Source organism: Phyllobates terribilis, unplaced genomic scaffold, assembly GCF_046119375.1.
Source record: "Phyllobates terribilis strain yellow unplaced genomic scaffold, ASM4611937v1 Scaffold_442__1_contigs__length_1511491, whole genome shotgun sequence".
Classification (NCBI taxonomy): Eukaryota; Metazoa; Chordata; class Amphibia; order Anura; family Dendrobatidae; genus Phyllobates; species Phyllobates terribilis.
In genome coordinates, this window is record NW_027363202.1 from 1,339,921 (window position 1) to 1,365,752 (window position 25,832).

General features: G+C 50.5%; 1 long non-coding RNA gene across 2 annotated transcripts in view; it reads left to right on the plus strand.

The window, feature by feature from the left end:
• The window catches only part of LOC141229000 (uncharacterized), a 42,191-nt gene extending 17,161 nt beyond the window's left edge, over positions 1–25,030 (plus strand). For both annotated transcript variants that reach the window (XR_012295793.1, XR_012295792.1), the window contains exons 2-6: positions 23,657–23,787; positions 23,998–24,062; positions 24,278–24,463; positions 24,807–24,868; positions 24,949–25,030. This is a non-coding gene — a long non-coding RNA (uncharacterized lncRNA). The remainder of the gene's footprint in view (positions 1–23,656; positions 23,788–23,997; positions 24,063–24,277; positions 24,464–24,806; positions 24,869–24,948) is intronic.
• Positions 25,031–25,832: the final 802 nt, after the last annotated feature.

The window sequence follows — 25,832 nt, forward strand, 5'->3', positions numbered from 1 at the left end:
GCATGATGGGGATTAGGGGGACCATGCATACCAGGATAAGGATTAGGGGGACCATGCATACCAGGATAAGGATTAGGGGGACCATGCATACCAGGATAAGGATTAGGGGGACCATGCATACCAGGATAAGGATTAGGGGGACCATGCATACCAGGATAAGGATTAGGGGGACCATGCATACCAGGGTAACGCTGAGGGGGCCATACATACCAGGGTAACGCTGAGGGGGCCATACATACCAGGGTAACGCTGAGGGGGCCATACATACCAGGGTAACGCTGAGGGGGCCATGTGCAGCATGATGGGGATTAGAGGTGCCATCCATACCAGGACAGGGATGAGGGGTGCCATGCATACCAGGACAGGGATGAGGGGTGCCATGCATACCACTATACCAGGTGTGGCAAGTCGACTCGCTCGGCTCTCCTGGAGGCAGACTCAGGACACACGTTCTCAGGTTTTCCTTTCTGCTGGTTTAATATCAGCCATAAACTCATGCAGGTTTCACAGGAAAAACAAACATGACCCCTCTGGGTTAAACGAAAAAAACAAAACAAAGTATAACTCAGTCCATAGATGAGCGGGTTCCGCCCGCTCTCGGTAGCATAAACTGCACTGCTAAAGTCCATGTGAAAAGCTCTGCAGCTTCCACAATACTGTCTGGAGACTTCCATCTCCCAGACCACACTCCAGAGAAAAAAAAAAAGGGACTGAGCTTTTACACATTGCTCAGCCACACCCTGAGGGGAGGTAGGGGGAATGGCGTCCCGCCCTCTTTGCCATTCCCATAAAACCGCACACCCTTTAACAAAGTAAGCCTACCAGCATATAACACGCTGGCAGAAAAATAAAGTCGGTCTTAGTTCACACAGGAGAGCATCCTGAGTGACACATACCTCCCCTCACATATAAAACCAGTGACACTGTCACACAGGGTAAGGATGAGGGGTGCCATGCATACCGGGACAGGGATGAGGGGTGCCATGCATACCGGGATAGGGATGAGGGGTGCCATGCATACCGGGATAGGGATGAGGGGTGCCATGCATACCGGGATAGGGATGAGGGGTGCCATGCATACCGGGATAGGGATGAGGGGTGCCATGCATACCGGGATAGGGATGAGGGGTGCCATGCATACCAGGATGGGGATGGGGACCACGTATAAAAGGGGGGGCATATATACCAGGATGGGGGATATTGTCAGAATTGGGGGACATTACCCCTATACCAGTGTCAGCAGAAGACCCCCTCCCCCTTAAAAGTGCATCATGAACACATTTTTGGCTTAAATTTTTTTTTTATTATTTTCCTCCTCTAAAACCTAGGTGCGTCTTATGGTCCGGTGCATCTTATAGTCCGAAAAATACGGTACTTCTTACATTTCATGAGTGATATCTATTGTAAATTCTATAATAGCTCAGAAACCGGCGAATCCTCACAGTGCATGGGGCGTGTCAAGGGGGGATTCAAAAGTTTTCATTTTAGACTGTACATTATAGTCCTCCAAACAGTATTATGGGCACTACATAGTCCTCCATACAGTATTATGGGCACCACATAGTCCTCTATACAGAATGGGCTCCATACTGAATAATGGACCCCATATAATGTTCCATACAGAATAATAGGCCCCATATAATGCTCTATACAGAATAATGAACCCCATATAATGCTCATTACACCATAATTGACCCCATATATTACTCCATGCAGAATAATGGGCGTCATGTAATATGCCATACAGAATAATGGGCCCCATATAATGCTCCATAGAGAATGGGCCCCATATAATGCTCCATAGAGAATGGGCCCCATATAATGCTCCATAGAGAATGGGCCCCATATAATGCTCCATAGAGAATGGGCCCCATATAATGCTCCATAGAGAATGGGCTCCATACATAAAAAAATAAATAAAATACTCACCTCTCCTCATACCCTGCTGGCTACAGGTCCTGTCTCTTCAACACTGAGACGTCACAGAGTCAGAAGACGCAGAGGAGACTGGACCTGCGGCCAGCAGGGTATGACGAGAGGTGAGTATTTCAAACACCGTAAAGCACGGGGGGGGGTGGTTACACCGGGCCCCCCCAACTCACAGGCCCAATAGCGTTCCAGTGTCCCCAACTGTGAGTGCCCCCCCCCCCTCTTGCCCAGGGCCCTGGCACTTGCCCTGGTGCAATGGGTGGTTATGCCGGCTCTGGACCTGTAGCTGGTGCAGGATCAGTCTGGGGCAGGGGTCTGTATAGTAAGGTCTGAAGTGTCTCTATCTCAGGTCCGATGTGATTTGAACATTCATACAGATCGAGAGCCGATGATCTCACACTGACAGCACGACCCCAACCTGCTTGAAGGGTCCATCTGCTACAATAAATCTTTCTGATCCTCAGCAGAGCGACCATAGATAACATTCAGGATCTGGCCCTGGACTTGTCAGGAGGTGAGCAGCATCCTGCCACTTCCACACTCTACAAAAAGTATAAATCTCCTGTCCTGACCACTATCCGGAGCTCAGGCTAAGGCCACGGCCCCACTATCAGTATTTGGTCAGTATATTTTCTCAGGAGTGGGAACCAAAACCAGGTCAGTAACAATCAGAGAAAAGGTATAATAGAAACAAGTCACCAATTCTGCATTTATCACCAACTCCTGGTTTTGTCTCCCACTCCTGTGAAAAAATACTGACCGAATACTGACCAAATACTGATAGTGGGGTCGTGGCCTTACAAGAATCAAAGATGTCTGCCCTCTCGTACTGCTCAGCGGCTGAAGCTTCTCTCCGGCAGGCATAAGAACGTGGCCTGTGCCGGCTGTTCTGGGCTGCAGATGCCCAGCTGGCACATGTACACAATGAAAGATACAGGGCCGCCCTGCAGTCTGTAAAGAAGCAGCTGCTTGGCCACCGGCCTGGAGGGCATGTGCCCCTCTGGCCCACCTCGCCCCTGGTCAATATGATACCATCTTTTTCATTACTTGGTGAGGTTAGAAGAAATTTCACTCCAAGACAGTGGATTTTGTACTTTATTCCAGTATATTTATACATAGAAAACATGGCAATGAAAAACAAGTAGATGCACGTGCATAAAAATCTCCCAACATTAATTAAAAAAACCTTTAAGATACAGATAATACTTGTATACAAAAATATTAACACATTTTCAAATTGTATATAAAGTGCACAAAAGTCAATAGCCCTGACATATAGTGTACACAGGGTCCCCCCACATGGTATACACAAAATACAATGTCATCCAGGAAATAACAAAAAATAACAAATACATTTAATCTATTCTGAAATCCCATGTCTATACAAGATAATAATATGTAAAATTCTACAGTGTCAAAGAAATGAGCTAGAGACTACTACATGGCGATGATGCCTACGAACAAGATAATGCCCAGCGAATGCTGTAAATGATACAAATATTACCAGTCACCCAATTAGACACATGAGGTCCGGGCAAGTGATTTTCTACAGTTCATTGACCTCTATGATGACATCTAATATTTTCAATCATTTATACAGCGGGGTACATTGGGCCTCATTAATAAATCTGCTCACTAGAAAACTAGTTGCCCATACTAACCAATTAGAGCTCAGCTAAGGTTGTTTTAACTGACCTGGAAAAGTAAAAGCTGTTCTGTGATTGGCTGGGATAAGTAAAAAGGCTGTTTTAATAAATGATTCCCAATGTACCAAGCCCCGCCATAAATGTTATTGATTACAGTAGGGGCCACAATATCCCATGTGTATAGTCATCACATTCATCTTATTGTCTGCGGTTACCTTGGGACATGCTATATTGAAATGTAAGATGATATCAGTGGGGTCCATGAGGCAGAGCAGTGTGTGGTACGTGTGACATTTCCTAATATCGAGCAATCAATACTGTACCTTGGTCTGGAATGCAAAGTCTGCGTGGACAAGGAAGGGGCTCCCAGATGCCAGCTGTAAAACCCGTCGCTCCACCATCACACGCTCATCACCGTCAGCAAGCAGGGCTCTTTTGCCGATGATCTTAACAGCAAAATGTTTGCGGGTAGATGAATCTTCCGCCAGCAGGACCGTTCCATAGCATCCCCGGCCAAGCACTTGATGGAATAATAATCTCCTCTTGATGGTATCAGAGACTGTGCTTTTGGAGCTAGTTGGCCGAACACCGCTGCTTCCTTCAGCTTCTTCAGCCTTCTGCTTTAGATCCATGGGTTTCTGTCCTAATGTAATTCTTCTTCTTTTCTTCTCCTTTTTGTCCCCTGATGAGATGAAGATGGCTCCTCTCTTCTTGGCTCCCATCTTCTGACTTTCTATCTTCTCCTTTTCTTCCACTTCTTCTTCTTTCTTCTGGACAGGTTGTTTTGTCCTGTTGACTGAAGACTTCCTCTCATCATCAGATGTGTCATGGGAAGGTCTTAGTCTCTTCGCTCCTTCTCTCCTCACCACGTTCTCCTCTACTTCTTCTTTCTTCTGGACTGGTGGTTTTGTCCTGTTGACTGAAGACTTCCTCTCATCATCAGATGTGTCATGGGAAGGTCTTCGTGTCTTCACTCTTTCTCTGCTCACCACAATCTCCTCCTCTTTTGTATCCATATTATTGCTTTGCTTAGAGTTAGCCGACATCTCCTCCACTGTTGTTGGTCAATTCCAACTGTCACTTCCAACTGTCACTCAGTGCACTTCATATGGAATCATCATGCATGCACCACCACTGGTCATGTGATCAGCATCTGACCAATGATATTTAAGAGATAAATGAACATTAGCTGAGATTAAATATTCAGGTAATATTCAGATATTCTGTGGAACACAAGGTCCCACATTTACTAATAGTAATAGTACTGCACTAAGTCGCCAATTTAATTTACATTGTTACTACAGAGCATCAGATGAATGTAATATAATAAATATTAGCAAGATGTATGATTTCCATCCACTCTACGTATCATAGAAATACAGATGTACTATCTTTTTATATAGAGATGTAGCAGAAACCATCCTGATTGTTTGCAGCATGCTATGGTGATAGAGAAGCATGCATGACTGTGCCATGCAAATGGTGAGGAGCACCAAAATGGGACATATGATTCACGTAGCCAGGGGCGTAATGTCCGCGGTCGCAGTGGCAGTCACTGCGACCGGGCCCAGGGGGGGTTGGGGCTTGTAAACGCCAGCAGAAATTTCAACAGGATGTGTGTATCGCAGTGCACAGTCGCTTCGGGTCCGTGCATGACAAATCAGGGGCTGGGGTGTCTGGGGCCCACCAGGGACATTTACTCCAGGGGCCCACCCGGGCCCACCCACCCTTCAGCTATTTGCAAATACCTGTTAGCCGTTATACCCATTATATTGGCGGCTCCTGCCCATCACTGTGCCCTCACCAGAACTGCGATGTACAATTACTGTAGTTTGCATTAAAGGGTTTTTATTGGTGAAAACAAGTTATCAGCGATGCACAGGTTGGGAAGGGGATCACTTATTTATTGGTGGAATCCGCACTGTCAGAAGAATTGTGGCACTTTGAGTATTTGGTGAGATTTTTACCTCTGTATTTATAAGACAAAACCAGGAGTGGAGCAATCCGAGGTCATGTTTTATGCATTTCTCACCCACTCCTGGTTTTGTCTTATAAATACAGAGGTGAAAATCTCACCAAATGCCAACTTGCTTTCTCTGGTGAACCTCTGTAACTGCATCTCTGCTGCTGTGTAATAGTCACAGGGCAGGGAGGGGTTAAACATCCAAGTATTTAATATCTATTGGAAATAAAGAGGTTTCCCCTTATTGATATCAGATAAAACAAATGACCAACCACAATCCACTCTACCAAGACCAATATTACCAGATAGAAGGCAGAAATACCACCACACCGTGACCAGATCACATGTTACCACCACATAGTGCCCAAATAATGCCACATACAAGGCACAAATACCGCCACACCATGACCAAAGCACATAATACCACCACATAGTGATCAAATGCTACCAGATACAAGGTATAAATACTGACACACCATGAGACCACATATTACCACCACATAGTGACTGAATAATACCACATAGAAGGGACAAATATCGTCATGTCATGACCAAAGCACATAATGCCACCACATAGTGACAAATAATGCTAAAATAATAAAAATGTAAAAAAGCTCAGTATATTGGGTCAGTGTACAGGTTATACAGTGATCACCAGTGACATTATGCACAGGAGCTCTGTATATAGTGTACAGGTTATACAGTCATCACCAGTGACATTATACACAGAAGCTCTGTATATAGTGTCAGTGTACAGGTAATGCAATGATGACCATTGATATTATACACAGGAGCTCTGTATATAGTGTACAGGTAATACAGTGATCACCAGTGACATAATACACAGGAGCTCTGTATATAGTGTCAGTGTACAGGTAATACAGTGATCACCAGTGACATTATGCACAGGAGCTCTGTATATAGTGTCAGTGTGTGTGTATAGGTAATACACATACTCACCAGTGATGTCTCTAGGTGAAGTTCTTTATCTGCAGACCGATATATCACATCTTCTATGCAGGACTTATCGCTGCAGAAAATAACATAGTTAGCTATAACTGATCACTTCCAGAGCACAAGCCACACTTTTCCCAAGATTTCTACACTGCATGAAATGACAAAATGCAACATAGTGCCGCACTACACAGTAAAAATAAAACACAAAATACATTTAGGGACTCCATCTTTAATAAAAAAAAAACATCATGAGAGATCAGAGATTATGGGGCCCAGTCAGAGCCGTGCATAGAGATCATGGGGCCCAGTCAGCGGCGTACATAGAGATCATGGGGCCAATCAGGTTAGGGGTGTACATAGAGATCATGGGGCCCCCTCAGCGGCGTACATAGAGATCATGGGACCCAGTCAGCGGAGTACATAGAGATCATGGGGCCTAGTCAGCGGAGTACATAGAGATCATGGGGCCTAGTCAGCGGCGTACATAGAGATCATGGGGTCCAGTCAGCGGCGTACATAGAGATCATGGGGCCCAGTCAGCGGCGTACATAGAGATCATGGGGCCCAGTCAGCGGTGTACATAGAGATCATGGGGCCCAGTCAGCGGTGCACATAGAGATCATGGGGCCCAGTCAGCGGCGTACAAAGAGATCATGGGGCCCAGTCAGCGGCGTACATAGAGATCATGGGGCCGAGTCAGCGGCGTACATAGAGATCATGGGGCCCAGTCAGGGATCGTACATAGAGATCATGGGGCCCTATGAGGTGAGGCTCTCACCTCCTCAGGGAGCTCTCACAGGGCATCAAAGGCCTTAGTATGAAGCAATACTAGAAGACTTGTGGAATTGCTTCATACTAAGGCCTGTGATGCCCTGTGGGAGCTCCTGAGGGCACCATACTGGGGAGGTGAGAGCCTCACTTGGCAGTAGTAGGAGCAGCATCTCCATAGTGTGGCATTCACATCACACTACATGCTGCACTGTACAGGACTCCCAGCCGACAGCAGGACAGATGAGGAGGTAACTGGGACCAGCGCCGGACTGGAGTACCTGGGGCCCACCAGGAAAAAATCAATCTTGGGGCCCACCAGCACCATGCAGTTACCGTATATAGGAATAACATAAGTCCACAAACTCTTTCAAAATGAATCAACTTTATTAACCAATAAATCTCTGCTGCTGTGTAGTAGTCACAACACAGGGAGAGGTTAAACATCCAAGTATTTAATATGTATTGCAAATAAAGAATGTTTCCATTCTTAATATCCGAAAAAACAAATGACTGACAACTATCCACTTTACCTAGACTAATAATACCATATAGAAGAGAGAAATACCGCCACACCATGACCAGAACACATACCACCACATAGTGATCAAATACTACCAAGTACAAGGTATATATACTGCCACACCATGAGAAGACCACATATTAGCACAACATAGTGACTGTCTGAATAATACCACATACAAGGGACAAATACCGCCACGCCATGACCATGGCACATAATGGCACCAGATAGTGACTGATAATGAAAATGTAAAAAAGCTCTGTATATAGAGTCAGTGTACAGATAATATAGAGATTATCAGTGACATTATACACAGGAGCTCTGTGTATAGTGTCAGTGTAGAGGTAATACAGTGATCATCAGTGACATTATACACAGGAGCTCTGTATATAGTGTCAGTGTACAGGTAATACAGTGATCACCAGTGACATTATACATAGGAGCTCTGTATATAGTGTCAGTGTACAGGAAATACAGGGATCACCAGTGACATTATACACAGGAGCTCTGTATATAGTGTCAGTGTACAGGTAATATAGTGATCACCAGTGACATTATGCATAGGAGCTCTGTATATAGTGTCAGTGTACAGGTAATATAGTGATCACCAGTGACATTATGCATAGGAGCTCTGTATATAGTGTCAGTGTACAGGTAATATAGTGATCACCAGTGACATTATGCACAGGAGCTCTGTATATAGTGTGAGTGTACAGGTAATATAGTGATCACCAGTGACATTATACACAGGAGCTCTGTATATAGTGTCAGTGTACAGGTAATATAGTGATCACCAGTGACATTATGCATAGGAGCTCTGTATATAGTGTCAGTGTACAGGTAATATAGTGATCACCAGTGACATTATACACAGGAGCTCTGTGTATGGTGTCAGTGTACAGGTAATACAGGGATCACCAGTGACATTATGCACAGCTTTGTATATAGTGTCAGTGTGTGTGTGTATAGGAAATACAGGGATCACCAGTGACATTATACACAGGAGCTCTGTATATAGTGTCAGTGTACAGGTAATACAGTGATCACCAGTGACATTATGCACAGGAGCTCTGTATATAGTATCAGTGTGTGTGTGTATAGGTAATACAGGGATCACCAGTGACATTATACACAGGAGCTCTGTATATAGTGTCAGTGTACAGGTAATACAGTGATCACCAGTGACATTATACACAGGAGCTCTGTATATAGTGTCAGTGTACAGGTAATACAGTGATCACCAGTGACATTATGCACAGGAGCTCTGTATATAGTGTCAGTGTGTGTGTGTATAGGTAATACACATACTCACCAGTGATGTCTCTAGGTGAAGTTCTTTAACTGCAGACCGATATATCACATCTTCTATACAGGACTTATCTCTGCAGAAAATAACATAGTTAGCTATAACTGATCACTTCCAGAGCACAATCCACACTTTTCCCAAGATTTCTACACTGCATGAAATGACAAAAAAGAAACATAGCACTGCACTACACAGTAACAGTGCTCCAGTGTCATTCTGTGCCTGCTCATCTGTCAGCAGACATATTTGTCTGATGGCAAAGATCTAAGAGAGATGAAGACAGAAGACCTATGGATTCCGTTGGGAGTGAGGATTTTTCTTTATTAAAGATGTAGTCCCTAAATGTGTTTTATTTTTAATAATAATAAAAAAAAAAAAAATTCTGTCTTTTTTTTTCTGTTTACTAGAAATTGATGGTGGTTATGTCTAATTTGGCGTGAAACCATGAATTTCGGGCTTAGTACCAGCTGATAAGGCAAAGCTGGCCTGGTACTAACCCTATTTTTACCCAGGGTGCCACTCACCCCCAGGGCCGCTGGAAGAGCCGGGTAAAGCACCTGGAAATGGTGCCATGATGAATGCGCCATTTTCAGGGGTGGCTGTGGGCTGCGATTTTCAGCGTGGAGGGCCAAGAACGCTTGGGCCTTACCATGCTGCGAATCCCAGCCTCCAGCTGCCTTGTTTTATCTGGCTGGCGATCAACATATGGCGGGAAAAAAAAAAGTTAAGTTTAAAACAAATATTCGGCTTCTCTCTCTTTTGATCGCCAGCCAAGGTAAAGCCAGGCAGCTGGGGGTGGCAGTACGTAGCTGTCTGCTTTATCTGCGGTGAGAATCAAAAATTCATTTTTAAAATTTTCTTTTCACACTTTCATATGTGACAGACCCAACAGTCAATCGCAGATGCTGTCAAAGAGGATGGGCTTCTGTGATTGGCTGTTTGAGTAATGTACAATCAGCCCATACATTCTAGTATGGTACTATGTATGGGCAGCTTTCAGGTTACTCAAGCAGCCAGTCACAGACGCCCATTCTCTGTGTCAGCGTCTGTGATTAGCTGTTGGGACAGTCACACATATAGAAGTGTGAAAATAAATAAATAATAAAACAAAAATGACATAGCGCTCTGCAGAATTTTTGATTCTCAGCGCAGATAGAGGTGGCAGCCCGTACCTGTCTGCTTTATCTGCCTGGTTTTACCTTGACTGGCGATCAAAAGTCAGGAAAGCCCAATGGTTTTTTTAAATTATTTAAAAAAATAATTAAAAAAAAAAAATGCGTGGGCTCCCGCCATATTTTGATCGGGGGGGCTGGGGGCTGGGATTCTCAGCATGGTAAGGCCCAAGCATTCTGGGCCCCCCACGCTGAAAATGGCAGCCTGCAGACACCCCTGGAATTGGCGCATTCATCGTAGCGCCATTTCCAGGCACTTTATCCGGCTCTTCCAACGGCCCTGGTGGGGGGTGGCACGCTGGGTAATAATGGAGTTAATACCAGCTTTGTATTATCAGCTGGCACTAAGCCTGAAATTCATGGCGTCACGCCAAACTAGACATGGCCACCATGAATTTCTAGTAAACAGAAAAAAACACAACACAGAATTTTTTTTTAATAAAAATAAAACACAAAACACATGTAGGGACTCCATCTTTAATTAAAAACAAAACCCTTGCTCTGACGTAATCCACAGATCTTCTGTCTCCAGCTGAGCTACATCTTTGCCATCAGACAAATATGCCGGCTGACAGATGAGCAGGCACAGAATGACACTAGAACCCAGTTGTCAGAGAAGTGCTCAGCTGGCCTCCAGCCGCCGACCATGTTTTGCTGTGCGTTGCAAATAATGCATACTTTCAAACGCATGCCTATTTTTGCAATGCAAGTCTACGGTACATTGCGTCTGCGCTGATTTACAACGGATGCGTTGTAACGCACAGCATAAACGCAATGATAACCCAGCCTAACAGCAGCGAGAAGGGGAGACGGAGCCCTGGAGACCGCCTAGTCAGTCTACTGGTGGTACTATCATGCCCATTGCCCAGTATGTACTGCCAGCCTCTGTGGTATTAGCATTCAAGCTCACATGGCATGTCCTGCCAGCCAGCCACTGGTGTTAGTAGTAGCATGATAGTACCACACCACCAGTGGCTGGGCAATGGGCATGCATGATGGTACCACCAGTGGCTGGCAGGACATGCTGGGCATGATTCATGCCTAGTATGTCCTGCCAGCCTCCTTGGTACTATCATGCCCACCCACTATGTCCTGCCAGCCCCTGGTGATAGTACATGCTGCTGGGCATAGTACCAGTAACCAGAGGCTGGCAGCAGGACATGCTACGCAATGGGCATGATGATAATCATGCCCATTGTCCAGCAGTATTTACTGCCAGCCCCGGCCAGGGGTCCTCCCAGTCACCCCTCCCCCCTATCCCTTCCCCCCACCCCTCCCCGTTTCATACTGACGCGTCGAGATGAGCTGCAGCCGCTGCCTGGAGCGACGCAGGGTCCGTACTCCACAGCGCGCACAGGAAGCAGTCCCAGGGCAATGACGTCATCACCCTGAGACTGACCTCCTGCGCACGCGCCGGCAGTGTCGCTGCCCAGAGGAGGCAGAGGGCCCATCACTAATCATATCGGCAGTGCTGCGAACCGGGGGGGGCCCTCTGTTCTCTGTACAGGGCCCAGAGGGGTTAGGGGGCGGGGCCATCGGGACCCGGGGGTTTTCCCGATCCTCCGGTGGGCCAGTCCGCCCTGCAGAGGGGCATATGTATACATGCAGGTCGGCCACATCCCAGTGGTGCAGACACATCCACACTGCACCCTGTATCCTTGTGCACTGCCGTCTGCTGCAGTGGTAGGAGCCGCCTGAATGCATCTTCTTCCTGCCGGAGAGGAGCTTGTGGGCCTGTGCGGTGAGGAGGTGGACGCTGCGCACCTCCTGAGAAGTATATGGCACTCCATGTATCTGTGCACATAGTATACCACTCTAGTGTATAGCAGAAAGGAGACATCGACCAGAAGAGTCCAGGCATGTGGGTGATGCACATTATTATATTGATAACCAGGTGGAAGAGGAGGAAATGCAGAAAAAGGGGGGGAATTAAAAACTATACGCAAAGGGGACGTCGAGACAGGAATTACAATTAACACCAGTGGGAATGGATCATGATTAGAACAGCAAAGGGATAATACAGAGAATCAAGCTACAAATTAATCCAGTATATAAAAATATATATACATATCATTAGTTAGATATATCTGTACATATGATTGTTTAATTATCATAAACTTTACATAAAGTGCAAGTGCCTCCAAAGAATAAATCTACATAAATTATATATCTCATATGTGAACAAATACAGGTGTTTCTCACTAAATTAGAATATAATCAAACAGTTATTGTTTATTTCTGTTAATGCTGATGATTATGGCTATACGAGTTTCACTTTTTTGTATTGAAGAACTGAAATAAATTAACTTTTTGATGATATTCTATTTTAGTGAGATGCACCTGTATATGTATATATACAAGGGCTGGTCCCTTATTATTTGGATGTCGGTGTGAATCCTGTAGAGAGTAGTGCACTGACTTGGGCATATGTGCTGTTGACAGATATGTATTTGTATCCACTTTAAGCGTTTTTAAAAAAGGTGACCACATGTGCATTGTACTCACGCTCTAGCAGATGCAGATCCCACTCCTGAATGGCGTCCACCCGACGTATGTTTCGGCTTCTTGTCTTCGTCAGGGGGTGGCATCATTCAGAAAGAGCTAAGAGTTAAACGGCCAACTATAGCCAATCAGGATGGAGGTATGTCTCCACCAACCAATGGGTGCTGAGGAGGCGCGTCGCGATACACAACGCGCACCAACGCTACGAGGAAACTATGTGACCTGTGATGCTGCGAGCACGTGATGGAGAAACTTGATCGGGGGTCACGGGGCACATATAGATACAGTCGGGGAGGATGATGTGGAGACGTTCATGTGTATTGCCTCTTCAGCAGACATCTAATCTACTGATTGAGTGTAGATATATCGGATAAAGTGGAAAATCTTCTTAATTTATAATGATGGATAACGAGTATAGGTTATATACTACAGCAATACACAGGAATAGGGGGTAGTGAGTGTTACATGTATATAACCATAGGTGGATTATAATGAGGACGATCTGGGCTACCGCCCGGGGCCCCGAACCTCCAGGGGGCCCGGGGCTCCGGGGTGTCTATGGCCAGATTGTCCTCATTATATGTGCTGCGCCACGGCACATACCGGCAGGCAGTGGGGGGGGGGGCCCAGGATCGCTCCCCCAGCAGCGGCACACAGCCGCTGCTTCTTCTTCGGCCGGGCCAGCACTGCAGCAGTTAACTTCCCTGTGCTGGCCCGGCCGCGTCACTGCTAGGAGACACGGCCCTGTGCGCGGCCGTGTCTCCTAGCTGTGACGTCACGCAGTGCGCACCCGGCCTGCAGTGCTGCACCGGAAAAGAGCTGGAGCCGAGTCGGGGGATGGTGAGTGTGTGTATGTATATGTATGTATGTGTGTGTGTGTGCAGGCAGATGTCATTGTGTGATGTCTGTTTATATGTATTTTTGTGCTTCAAATGTGTTTATGCGTGTATGTATATGTCTGTATATGTTTGTGTGTGCGTGACTGCGTGCGGCTTCCTGCTGAGTATAGATGGCGCCGTGCGGCCTCCTGCTGTCTCTGGGGGGGCGCCGTGCGGCCTCCCGCTGTGTATAGATGGCGCCGTGCGGCCTCCTGCTGTCTTGGGGGGGGGGGGCGCCGTGCGGCCTCCCGCTGTGTATAGATGGCGCCGTGCGGCCTACTGCTGTCTCTGGGGGGGGGCGCGCCGTGCAGCCTCCCGCTGTGTATATATGGCGCTGTGCAGCCTCCCGCTGTGTATAGATGGCGCCGTGCGGCCTCCCGCTGTGTATAGATGGCATTGTGCGGCCCCCTGTGTATAGATGGCATCGTGCGGCCTTCCGCTGTTTATAGGTGGCGCCGTGGGGCCTCCCGCTGTGTATAGGTGGCGCCGTGCGGCCTCCCGCTGTGTATAGGTGGCGCCGCCCGCTGTGCATAGGTGGCGCCGTGCGGCCTCCCGCTGTGTATAGGTGGCGCCTCCCGCTGTGTATAGGTGGCGCCGTGCGGCCTCCCGCTGTGTATAGGTGGCGCCGTGCTGCCTCTCGCTGTGTATAGGTGGCGCCGTGCGGCCTCCCGCTGTGTATAGGTGGCGCCGTGCGGCCTCCCGCTGTGTATAGGTGGCGCCGTGTGGCCTCCCGCTGTGTATAGGTGACGCCGTACGGCCTCCTGCTGAGTATAGATGGCGCCCTGCGGCCTCCTGCTGTCTTTGGGGTCGGGGGCGCCGTGCAGCCTCCTGCTGAGTATAGATGGTGCCGTGCGGCCTCCTGCTGTCTCTGTGGGGGGGGCGCTGTGCGGCCTCCTGCTGTGTATAGATTGCGCCGTGCGGCCTCCTGCTCTCTCTGGGGGGGGCGCTGTGGGCCTCCCGCTGTGTATAGGTGGCGCCGTGTGGCCTCCCGCTGTGTATAGATGGCGCCGTGCGGCCTCCCGCTGTGTATAGATGGCGCCGTGCGGCCTCCCGCTGTGTATAGATGGCGCCGTGCGGCCTCCCGCTGTGTATAGATGGCTACGTGCGGCCTCCCGCTGTGTATAGATGGCTACGTGCGGCCTCCCGCTGTGTATAGATGGCTACGTGCGGCCTCCCGCTGTGTATAGATGGCTACGTGCGGCCTCCCGCTGTGTATAGATGGCTACGTGCGGCCTCCTGCTGTGTATAGATGGCTACGTGCGGCCTCCTGCTGTGTATAGATGGCTACGTGCTGTAGCATCGGCGTCTCTGCCCCGTTCTAGGCAGAGACGCCGTCCCTCTCACCTCCCCGCTCCTGGCGCGGCGTCCTCCAGCGCTGCTCTCCCCGCTGCTTCCGGCACGCGCTCCTTCCCCAGTAGTGTGCTTAGGGCGCGCGCGCGCGCGCTCCCCCTCTCTTAAAGGGACCGCGCGCGCCGTCCTAAGGAGTCCCCGGCCAATTGCCGGAGGACCTCCCATATATAAGGCACTTCCTCCAAAATGGAGGTGCCCGAGCAATGTTGTAGCACTGTTCACTACTCTGCTTCAGCCCTCAGGTCCCGTTGCCAGTTACCTGCCAGATTCCTGCCAGTCTGCTGTCTAATTCCTGCCTGATATCCTGCTACCTGCCTGCTAGCCTGAGGTCCGACGGTCTGCCTTCCAACTTCTGTCAGTCTGTCTAAGGACCAGCTTGCCCGCTCACCTGGGAGCGCACATCTTCTACCTGCCTGCTTGCCTGAGGTCCGACGGTCTGCCTTCCAACTCCTGTCAGTCTGTCTAAGGACCAGCTTGCCCGCTCACCTGGGAGCGCTCATCTGCTGCCTGTCTGCTAGCCTACCAGGAGGCTCTGCCGTCACGTGCTGTGACCACCCGCCTGTCCAGAGACTCCTGCCCGCTCACCTGGGAGCGCTCATCTGCTACCTGTCTGTTGGTCTTCCTGGAGGCTCCGCCGTCACATGCTGTGACCACCCGATTATCCAGAGACTCTCGCCTGCTCACCTGGGAGCTCACGTCTATCATCTGCCGCCACAGGTCGTACCAATCCTTTACCCAGAGACTGCCCCGGTCACTTGCCGTGACCTCCTGCCCGTTCATCCAGAGACTGCCCCGGTCACTTGCCGTGACCTCCTGTCCGTTCATTCAGAGACTGTCCCAGTCACCTGCTGTGACTGCCTGCCCGTCTACCCTGGTCACCACCCGCTCCCTTACAAGGACCGCCCCCTTGTATAGTAGCTCAGAGGTTCCGCCTCCCAGACCCGTTACAGTTTGCTCGGGCCATGGAACCCGGTGGCACCCAAGCTCCCTCGCTCTCGGACCTGTGTCATGAACTTTCCCGTCAGAGGTCCCAACAGGAGTCCATCCTGGGTCACCTGCGGAATGTCAATTCTCGCCTGGACACTCTGACTGCTCTGCCTGCAACCACCGCCAGTGCCATGACTCGCAATCCGGCAGCTCCACTGCCAACTAATAACATGGTATCCTACACCCGGACCCCGGCTTTCTGCACCTCCTCGTTTCGGAGGCGACTCCGCCCAGGCTCGGGGCTTCATAAATCAGTGCACCCTGCACTTTGAACTCCTGTCTCACCAGTTTAACTCCGACAGGGCCAAAATTGCCTTCATCATGTCCCATCTCACCGGAGAGGCCCTGGCCTGGCTAAATCCTCTATGGGAGAGAGGAGACCCCCTGGTGTCCGACTTGCCTGCCTTTCTCACGGCTTTCCGGAAAGTCTTCGACGAACCCGGACGGAAGACCTCATCCGCATCATCTCTGCTACGCCTCCGTCAGGGAAGTCTCACCGTGGGCCAATATGCCATACGGTTCCGTACCCTTGCCTCGGAGCTGGCCTGGGATAATGACGCTCTGGTTTCCGTCTTCTGGGAGGGTCTGTCCGGCCGTATAAAAGATGAACTTGCCGGTCGGGATATTCCTACCACTCTCGATGACCTAATAACTCTTGCCACCCGGATTGACCTGCGGTTCCAGGAGCGTGCCAAAGAGGTCACCCGTGAGAGGAGGTTTCCACGTCTAGCTCCTACTTTTCAGAAACCCGTCACTCCCTCCGTCTCTCCTCAGCTACACTCTCCTGAGCCTATGCAGGTCGACCAGACCAAGATGGTCGGTTCTCGCCAAGAATCTCGCCGAGCCGAGGGAAGCTGTTTCTATTGTGGCAGTATGAAGCACTTCATCCGTTCCTGCCCGGAAAAGCCGGGAAACGCCAGTGTCTAGGACCACTCGGAGAGGTCGTCCTAGACAAAAGTAAGCCCTCTCCGTCTCTGACCTTACCGGTCTCTATTGCTTGGGGAGAAAACCGTCTCTTTGAACTCGCCCATCTGGATTCTGGAGCTGCTGGAAACCTCATCTCCCAGTCTCTGGTAGAGAGATACCATATTCCCACCAAGTCCCTGGCTGAACCATTGTCAGTCGCCTCCGTGGATGGAAGACTTCTCTCGGAGACCATCCTGCTCGTCACCGAACCCATAACCCTGCAGGTGGGAATGCTGCACTCTGAGGAGATCTCATTCCATGTGCTGTCCGGACTTTCTCACTACCTGTTGCTAGGTCTACCTTGGCTCCAGACACATGAACCCGTATTGAACTGGCGGTCCGGTGGAGTACTCCGATGGAGTCCTGACTGCCATAGGACCTGCCTGGTCCCGGTCCGTCCACTTCGCCCTCAGCCTACTCCAGCTAACTTACCTGGTCTCCCGGCTCCCTACTGGCCCTATGCGGACGTCTTCGGTAAGAAGGAAGCTGAGACGTTGCCACCCCATAGGCCATACGATTGCCCGATCGACCTGGTACCTGGCACCACTCCTCCCCGTGGGCGTATCTACCCGTTGTCTGCAGCCGAGACCCGAGCCATGTCTGAGTACATTGAAGAGAATCTGGCTAGGGGATTTATCCGAAAATCTACCTCCCCGGCTGGAGCCGGATTCTTCTTTGTCAAAAAGAAAGACGGCTCGCTACGTCCCTGTATTGACTACAGAGGACTCAATCTCATCACGGTAAAAAACAAATATCCCCTGCCACTCATCTCCGAATTGTTTGACCGTCTCAAGGGCGCCAGGATCTTCTCCAAGCTGGATCTACGAGGAGCGTATAATCTGGTCCGTATCCATCAAGGAGACGAGTGGAAGACAGCATTCAATACCCGGGACGGTCACTACGAGTACCTTGTGATGCCCTTCGGTCTCTGTAATGCTCCCGCTGTCTTTCAGGAACTAGTCAACGACATCTTCCGTGACCTCCTGTACTCCTGCGTAGTGGTATACCTGGACGATATCTTGGTCTTCTCTCCGGATCTCCCCACACACCGGAGGGATGTTCGTCAGGTCCTGCTTAGGCTTCGGCAGAACCACCTTTACGCCAAATACGAGAAGTGCCTCTTCAATCAGACCTCCCTTCCGTTCTTGGGCTATGTCATCTCCCAAACAGGTCTGCAAATGGATCCCGAGAAGCTCTCTTCCGTTCTAAAATGGCCTCGTCCTGAAGGTTTGAAGGCGATACAGCGATTCCTGGGCTTCGCTAATTATTATCGTCTTTTCATCCCACACTTCTCGTCTCGGACTGCTCCCATATCTGCACTTACCCGTAAGGGGGCTAACCCCAGGACATGGTCGCCTGAAGCCGAGGAGGCCTTCCTTTCCCTAAAGAAAGCCTTCGCCTCTACTCCCGTCCTGCACCGTCCAGACTGTAATAAACAATTCTACCTGGAGGTTGATGCCTCCTCCTCCGGAGCCAGAGCGGTGCTCACCCAGAAGTCTTCTACTGGGAGAATGGTAACGTGCGGCTTCTTCTCCAAAATCTTCTCCTCGTCGGAGCGCAACTACTCCATTGGAGACCGGGAATTGCTAGCCATCAAATTGGCACTGGGAGAGTGGCGCTATCTGCTTGAAGGGGCTCTCTACCCGGTAATTATCTACACGGATCACAAAAACCTGGCATATCTCCAAAATGCCCAGAGACTCAATCCTCGCCAGGCCCGGTGGTCGTTGTTTTTTGCCCGCTTCGACTTCATTCTTCATTTCCGTTCGGCGGACAAGAACGTCAAAGCTGATGCCTTGTCCCGGTCCTTCCTGTCCTCCGATCAAGAGGAGGAACCTACGCACATCATCGACTCCTCCAAGGTGATGAATGTGGCCCCCTTGGATCTGACTCGTCTTCCACCCGGTAAGACGTTCGTAGCTGTGCCAGATCGGGAGAGGGTTCGTCGCTGGGGACATTCTTCTAAACTAGCTGGCCATGCTGGCCAAAAGAAGACCTTTCAACTTATTACCCGGCATTACTGGTGGCCTACCCTGTGTAAGGACGTGGTAGACTTCGTCGCGGCCTGTTCATCCTGTGCCCGTAACAAAGTTCCCCGACATCTACCTGCCGGCCATCTCCTGCCCCTTCCCGTACCTGCTGCTCCTTGGCAACACATCGCTATGGACTTTATCACCGACCTTCCAGTTTCTGCCGGTTGTACTGTCATTTGGGTTGTCGCTGACCGTTTTTCTAAGATGGCCCACTTCATTCCCCTGCCTGGTCTTCCGTCTGCACCCGAGCTGGCTAAAGACTTTATCCGCCACATCTTCCGTCTCCATGGTCTGCCCCTCCACATCGTGTCGGATCGTGGGGTTCACTTCACCTCTCGCTTCTGGAGAGCCACATGTAAGCTGCTGGACATTACCCTGGATTTCTCCTCCGCTTACCACCCTCAGTCCAATGGTCAAGTGGAGCGGATCAATCAGATCTTGTCCAGCTACCTCCGGCACTTCGTTGATGCTCACCACTCGGACTGGGTGGATCTCCTACCATGGGCCGAGTTCTCTTATAACAACCATGAGAGCGAGTCCTCTTCCAAATCCCCGTTCTTTATAGTCGGTGGCCAACATCCCCGGATTCCACTTCCTGTCTCCGTTTCTGTGGACAACCCTGCTGCGGAGTCTCTTGTCAGCGAATTTTCTACTATTTGGGAGAGCACCAGGTCCGCTCTTCTTCTCTCCTCTGAGCGGATGAAGAGATATGCTGATAAGAGACGTCTGGATCCGCCCCAATTCCGTCCGGGAGACAAGGTTTGGCTCTCATCCAAACATGTGCGGCTCAAAGTACCCTCCTACAAGTTGGGTCCTCGATTCATTGGCCCCTTCGAAGTCCTCAGGCAAATTAACCCTGTGGCCTACAAATTAAAACTCCCGGCCACCCTACGGATCCCCAACTCCTTCCACGTATCTCTCCTCAAACCCGTTGTCTTTAACTTTTTTTCCAAAAATCCAGGTGCCCCTCCTGCTCCGGTTTCCGCTGATGACATCTTTGAGGTAGAGAGTATTCTGGCCTCCAAGAGGGTAAGAGGAAAAACCTTTTTTCTGGTAGATTGGAAGGGGTTTGGTCCTGAGGAGAGAACTTGGGAACCCAGGGAGAACATCAACGCCCCGCTTCTCCTTGAGAAATTTCTTTCTGGCCAAAAAAAGAGGGGGCCTAAAGGGGGGGGTACTGTAGCATCGGCGTCTCTGCCCCGTTCTAGGCAGAGACGCCGTCCCTCTCACCTCCCCGCTCCTGGCGCGGCGTCCTCCAGCGCTGCTCTCCCCGCTGCTTCCGGCACGCGCTCCTTCCCCGGCAGTGTGCTTAGGGCGCGCGCGCTCCCCTTCTCTTAAAGGGACCGCACGCGCCGTCCTAAGGAGTCCCCGGCCAATTGCCAGAGGACCTCCCATATATAAGGCACCTCCTCCAAAATGGAGGTGCCCGAGCAATGTTGTAGCACTGTTCACTACTCTGCTTCAGCCCTCAGGTCCCGTTGCCAGTTACCTGCCAGATTCCTGCCAGTCTGCTGTCTAATTCCTGCCTGATATCCTGCTACCTGCCTGCTAGCCTGAGGTCCGACGGTCTGCCTTCCAACTTCTGTCAGTCTGTCTAAGGACCAGCTTGCCCGCTCACCTGGGAGCGCACATCTTCTACCTGCCTGCTTGCCTGAGGTCCGACGGTCTGCCTTCCAACTCCTGTCAGTCTGTCTAAGGACCAGCTTGCCCGCTCACCTGGGAGCGCTCATCTGCTGCCTGTCTGCTAGCCTACCAGGAGGCTCTGCCGTCACGTGCTGTGACCACCCGCCTGTCCAGAGACTCCTGCCCGCTCACCTGGGAGCGCTCATCTGCTACCTGTCTGTTGGTCTTCCTGGAGGCTCCGCCGTCACATGCTGTGACCACCCGATTATCCAGTGACTCTCGCCTGCTCACCTGGGAGCTCACGTCTATCATCTGCCGCCACAGGTCGTACCAATCCTTTACCCAGAGACTGCCCCGGTCACTTGCCGTGACCTCCTGCCCGTTCATCCAGAGACTGCCCCGGTCACTTGCCGTGACCTCCTGTCCGTTCATTCAGAGACTGTCCCAGTCACCTGCTGTGACTGCCTGCCCGTCTACCCTGGTCGCCACCCGCTCCCTTACAAGGACCGCCCCCTTGTATAGTAGCTCAGAGGTTCCGCCTCCCAGACCCATTACACGCGCGGCCTCCCGCTGTGTATAGATGGCTACGTGCGGCCTCCTGCTGTGTATAGATGGCTACGTGCGGCCTCCAGCTGTGTATAGATGGTTACGTGTGCTCAATATTGAGTCATGCAATTAATGTAAGGCTATGTGCCCACGATGCAGAAATGCTCCGGATTTTTTTTGAGCGTTTCCGCATCTATCTGGCAGAAAAAACGCATGCGGATTGTACATGCTTTTTTCCTGCCTGGGACTTGCTGATGTGAAGCGTTCTTCACTTGCATTTCCGCATGCGGGTTGACAAGCGCTTTCCAAGCGATTTTAGCATCACTTGGAAAGTGCTTGACAACTTGGTCACACTATATAAATACATGCAACCGGCATGGATTTATATAGTGTGACCATAAAAGAATGGTAAAAAATAAATATATAATTACATTCTGATGGCCTGCCGACGTCAGCGGTCGCGTGACCCGTCACATGACTAAATGACGTCACGGCAGGTCCTTTTCAGACCATCGCGAGCTGCCGGCAAGCCAGGACGCATCGGATAAAGACACCGGGGGCCATCAGAAGGTAAGTATAATATTTATTTTTTATTTTATTCTTTTTTTACAGGTTCTATGGTACCCGAGTCCGGAGGACAGTCTCCTCTTCTCCAAACCCGGGTACCATCCGCACATTGAAGCGCATGGATTCTGCATGTACAGATGCAGTGATTCGGATTCCATGTGTTCTAATGCAAGTCAATGGCGGCGAAAGCGCCGTGCTTCCGCAAAATAATTGGTAGTGCAGCGGATTTTTCCGCAATGATAATCCGCAGCGGAAATTTACACAGCATGTGCACAGCACATGCGGATTATCATTGGGGAACATGGCAGGCCTTCTATCAAGCGTTTTTAAGCGTTTCTGCAGCGGAATTGCCACCACGGAAACGCTTAAAAAAAGCATAGTGGGCACACAGCCTAAAAAAATTATTATAATTAATATTGTGTTCTCCCCGCCTCAGCACAACGCAGAACACGAGCTCCTCATCACCAGTCCTCCTGTCCCGGCACAATGTGCGCACTGCTGCAGCAGCAGGTGGAATAGTGTCCACTGGACTGAGAAGGCCCCGCCCCTTCCGGTGACATCATGATTCCATGAAATCACTCCTCCCCCTCAAGAAATCAACTCCAATCTAGACACTCCCTTGTTGCTGGGGCGTGGTGACCCTGTAGCTGGGTGATTGCAGTCAGAGTAGTGGTGTTTGGCGTCTGTACTACAGGTAAGAAGATGGGAATGTGCCAAGGTGATTACTACATTCAGTACAATAAGTAGCTAGCTGTAGGTGTGCAGAATCCCACTCCCAATATTGTCAGGGTCTCGCACCCCCTCGTGTCGTGGGCTGTCAGGCTCCCGCACCCCTTCATGTCGTGGGCTGTCAGGCTCCCGCACCCCCTCGTGTCGTGGGCTGTCGGGCTCCCGCGCCCCCTCGTGTCGTGGTCTGTCAGGCTCCCGCACCCTTCATGTCGTGGGCTGTCAGGCTCCCGCACCCCCTCGTGTCGTGGGCTGCCAGGCTCCCGCACCCCCTCGTGTCGTGGGCTGCCAGGCTCCCGCACCCCCTCGTGTCGTGGGCTGCCAGGCTCCCGCATCCCCTCGTGTCGTGGGCTGTCAGGCTCCCGCACCCCCTGGTGTCGTGGGCTGCAGGCTCCCGCACCCCCTCGTGTCGTGGGCTGCCAGGCTCCCGCACCCCTTCGTGTCGTGGGCTGTCAGGCTCCCGCACCCCCTCGTGTCGAGGGCTTTCAGGCTCCCGCACCCCCTCGTGTCGTGGGCTGCCAGGCTCCCGCACCCCCTCGTGTCGTGGCCTGTCAGGGTCCCGCACCCCCTCGTGTCGTGGGCTGCCAGGCTCCCGCACCCCCTCGTGTCGTGGGCTGCCAGGCTCCCGCACCCCCTCCTGTCGTGGGCTGTCGGGCTCCCGCACCCCCTCGTGTCGTGGGCTGTCAGGCTCCCGCACCCCCTCGTGTCGTGGGCTGCCAGGCTCCCGCACCCCCTCGTGTCGTGGGCTGCCAGGCTCCCGCACCCCCTCGCGTCGAGGGCTGTCAGGCTCCCGCCCCCCGTCTTGTCGTGGGCTGTCAGGCTCCCGCACCCCCTCGTGTCGTGGGCTGTCAGGCTCCCGCACCCCCTCGTGTCGTGGGCTGTCAGGCTCCCGCACCCACTCTTGTCGTGGGCTGCCAGGCTCCCGCACCCCCTCTTGTCGTGGGCTGCCAGGCTCCCGCACCCCCTCTTGTCGTGGGCTGCCAGGCTCCCGCACCCCCTCGTGCCGTGGGCTGTCGGGCTCCCGCGCCTCCCCCCCTCGTGTCGTGGGCTGCCAGGCTCCCGCACCCCCTCTTGTCGTGGGCTGCCAGGCTCCCGCACCCCCTCGTGTCGAGGGCTGTCAGGCTCCCGCACCCCCTCATGTCGTCGGCTGTCAGGCTCCCGCACTCTCCCCTTGTCGTCTGTGGAGGAGATTAATACATATTTTCATTTTTCAGGTTTTCTCTTATAAAACAAGATTCATGAGCTTCTGTCTTTGACCGAAAAAATGGCGTCTGACAAGTCGCTGCTGTCTGCAGAAATGAACACAAACATGGAGGAAGCGCTGTATGAACAGATGCTGATGAAGGTACGAAAGATGAATTGGAGAGGCCAGCAATCACCGGGTGAATGTCTCCTCCGTCAGCCGCTGGGGGCGCGGCAGTCTCCAACATTTACCTAATGTGTATTGTTGGCTTTAGACCCCTCACAGTTGTACTATTTTGGTGCAGGAAAAATCAGTTTGCAGAACCATCCTGTTCATGTTACTCACTGATTCTCACTTGTTGCCTCATTTCAGGCCAAACAGGAGATGCAGAGCAGAATACCGAACTTACCAGAAAGCAGAGATCAGACCCCAGCCGGGTGAGATGGGCGTCCTCTGATTATTATCCAGATTACTTTGTGCATATTATGTGACAGATACCACAGTGGGGTCTTATTGACTGCAACGGTCACATGATGCAACCAACGTGGGGGGTCACATAATTTCTTATGCAGTTGATTACATGTAAATGCTGCTTGGCTTTTGCCGATTTTATTGTGTTTTTGTTCACTTTTTGTTTTTATTTCTGTGTTAGGTTTCAGCATTAAAACTCGCACATCCAAAAATACCAAAATCTTTATTAACATCTGCAAGTCGAACTAGATCCCAGCGGCCCCGGAACTGACGGAGCAGGAGTTAGTCAGCATCCTGGAATCTGATGATCCCTCCGGCTATCGAGTCCCCATGAGCCTTGGAGAGCCCCACGTTGAAGTTGATAATAGTACGTTTTTTTTTAATACAGTGCTTCTCTTTTTAAAGGGATAGTCCAGAGATATCCTTAAAGGGGTTAAAATAGCAAGTATTACAACTTACTAATCCTCAATGGTCAAAGGTGCCATCTCCACAGGTTCTGGTAGGTCCACTTCCAGTCTGCGGACAAAAGTTTGACATCTTGTTGTTGACTTTTGAACTTTTTTGGTTTAGATTTGGGACTTAGAGGGATTGTCCACTACTTGGATTCCCCTTTAAGAACTTATACCACTTATTCATAGCAGCCCTACTAAGGTCAATGGATTGAGTCGGCACCGCAAAGTATCTAAGTCCTGGTGCACTTTGTCCTACAGGTGGAGGCGGCTGCTCGGCGTACGACATAGTGATTAATGGCACCTTCTTTGAGAAAATTACGGTAACTGCAATTGCTTATTCCGACATACGAGCTGTCTGCTCTCCTTTGTGTCAGCTCCTTACTTTGTATTTTTTTATTAGAATAATGAGCTTTTCAGGGAATTTTTTATCACCGTGGCCATGGAGGGACTAGAGAACAAGTACGAAATGGAGCTGTCAAGAGGTAACGACTGCATCACTGATCTTTTCCTTGATTTTTCCATCGACCACACAAGGACTTGTTCTTTCGTGGAGCAAGTTTACCATATAATATATTGAACATTTTTATGTACCAGCCTGTTGTATGGCACCGTATCAAATGCCTTTGAAAAGTCCAGATAGACAACATCCACTAAGTTTCCCTGGTCCAACCTGAACTTACCTCCCCATAGAATCTTTTCAGATTAGTTTGCAGGACAGATCCCTCATAATCATATGTTTAGGTTATTCTTATTGGGGTGCTCCAGGTTAGTATCTCTTAGAAAACCCTCAAAGTTGTTGCCCACAGTACAAGTTAAACTTACGGACCTATAAATTCCAGGCTCAGATGTTATCCCCTTCTTGAATATTGGTACCACATTTGCTATGTGGGTGTAACCCTGGTGGATATGGACCCACTGCCCCACGGGAGGGTTGTGACTAGGCGTCTACTGGTCTCCACTAGAACCTCTGGTGGTGAGGATAGACTGGGCCGCCGGTAGACACCAGGTACCACTTCAGTGCAGTTCTCGGGACTGCAGCAGCATTCCGGAGGTACCAGGGTACCAGACTCAGGAGAGCGAAGACAAGGACTAGGTCAGACAGTCTGAGATCAGGGCAGGAAGCACAGGTTCAGGATAGAGAAAAATGGCAAGGGGGACAGGGGTTTTTGATACCAGAAAACTCCTTTAACGCTTGCAACCTCTGTTGCTTGACTGCTACTCAAACAGTCAAATCAGTCAGTAAGAATTTAGGGAACTTCCATGGCGATATTTTGCATCAGTATT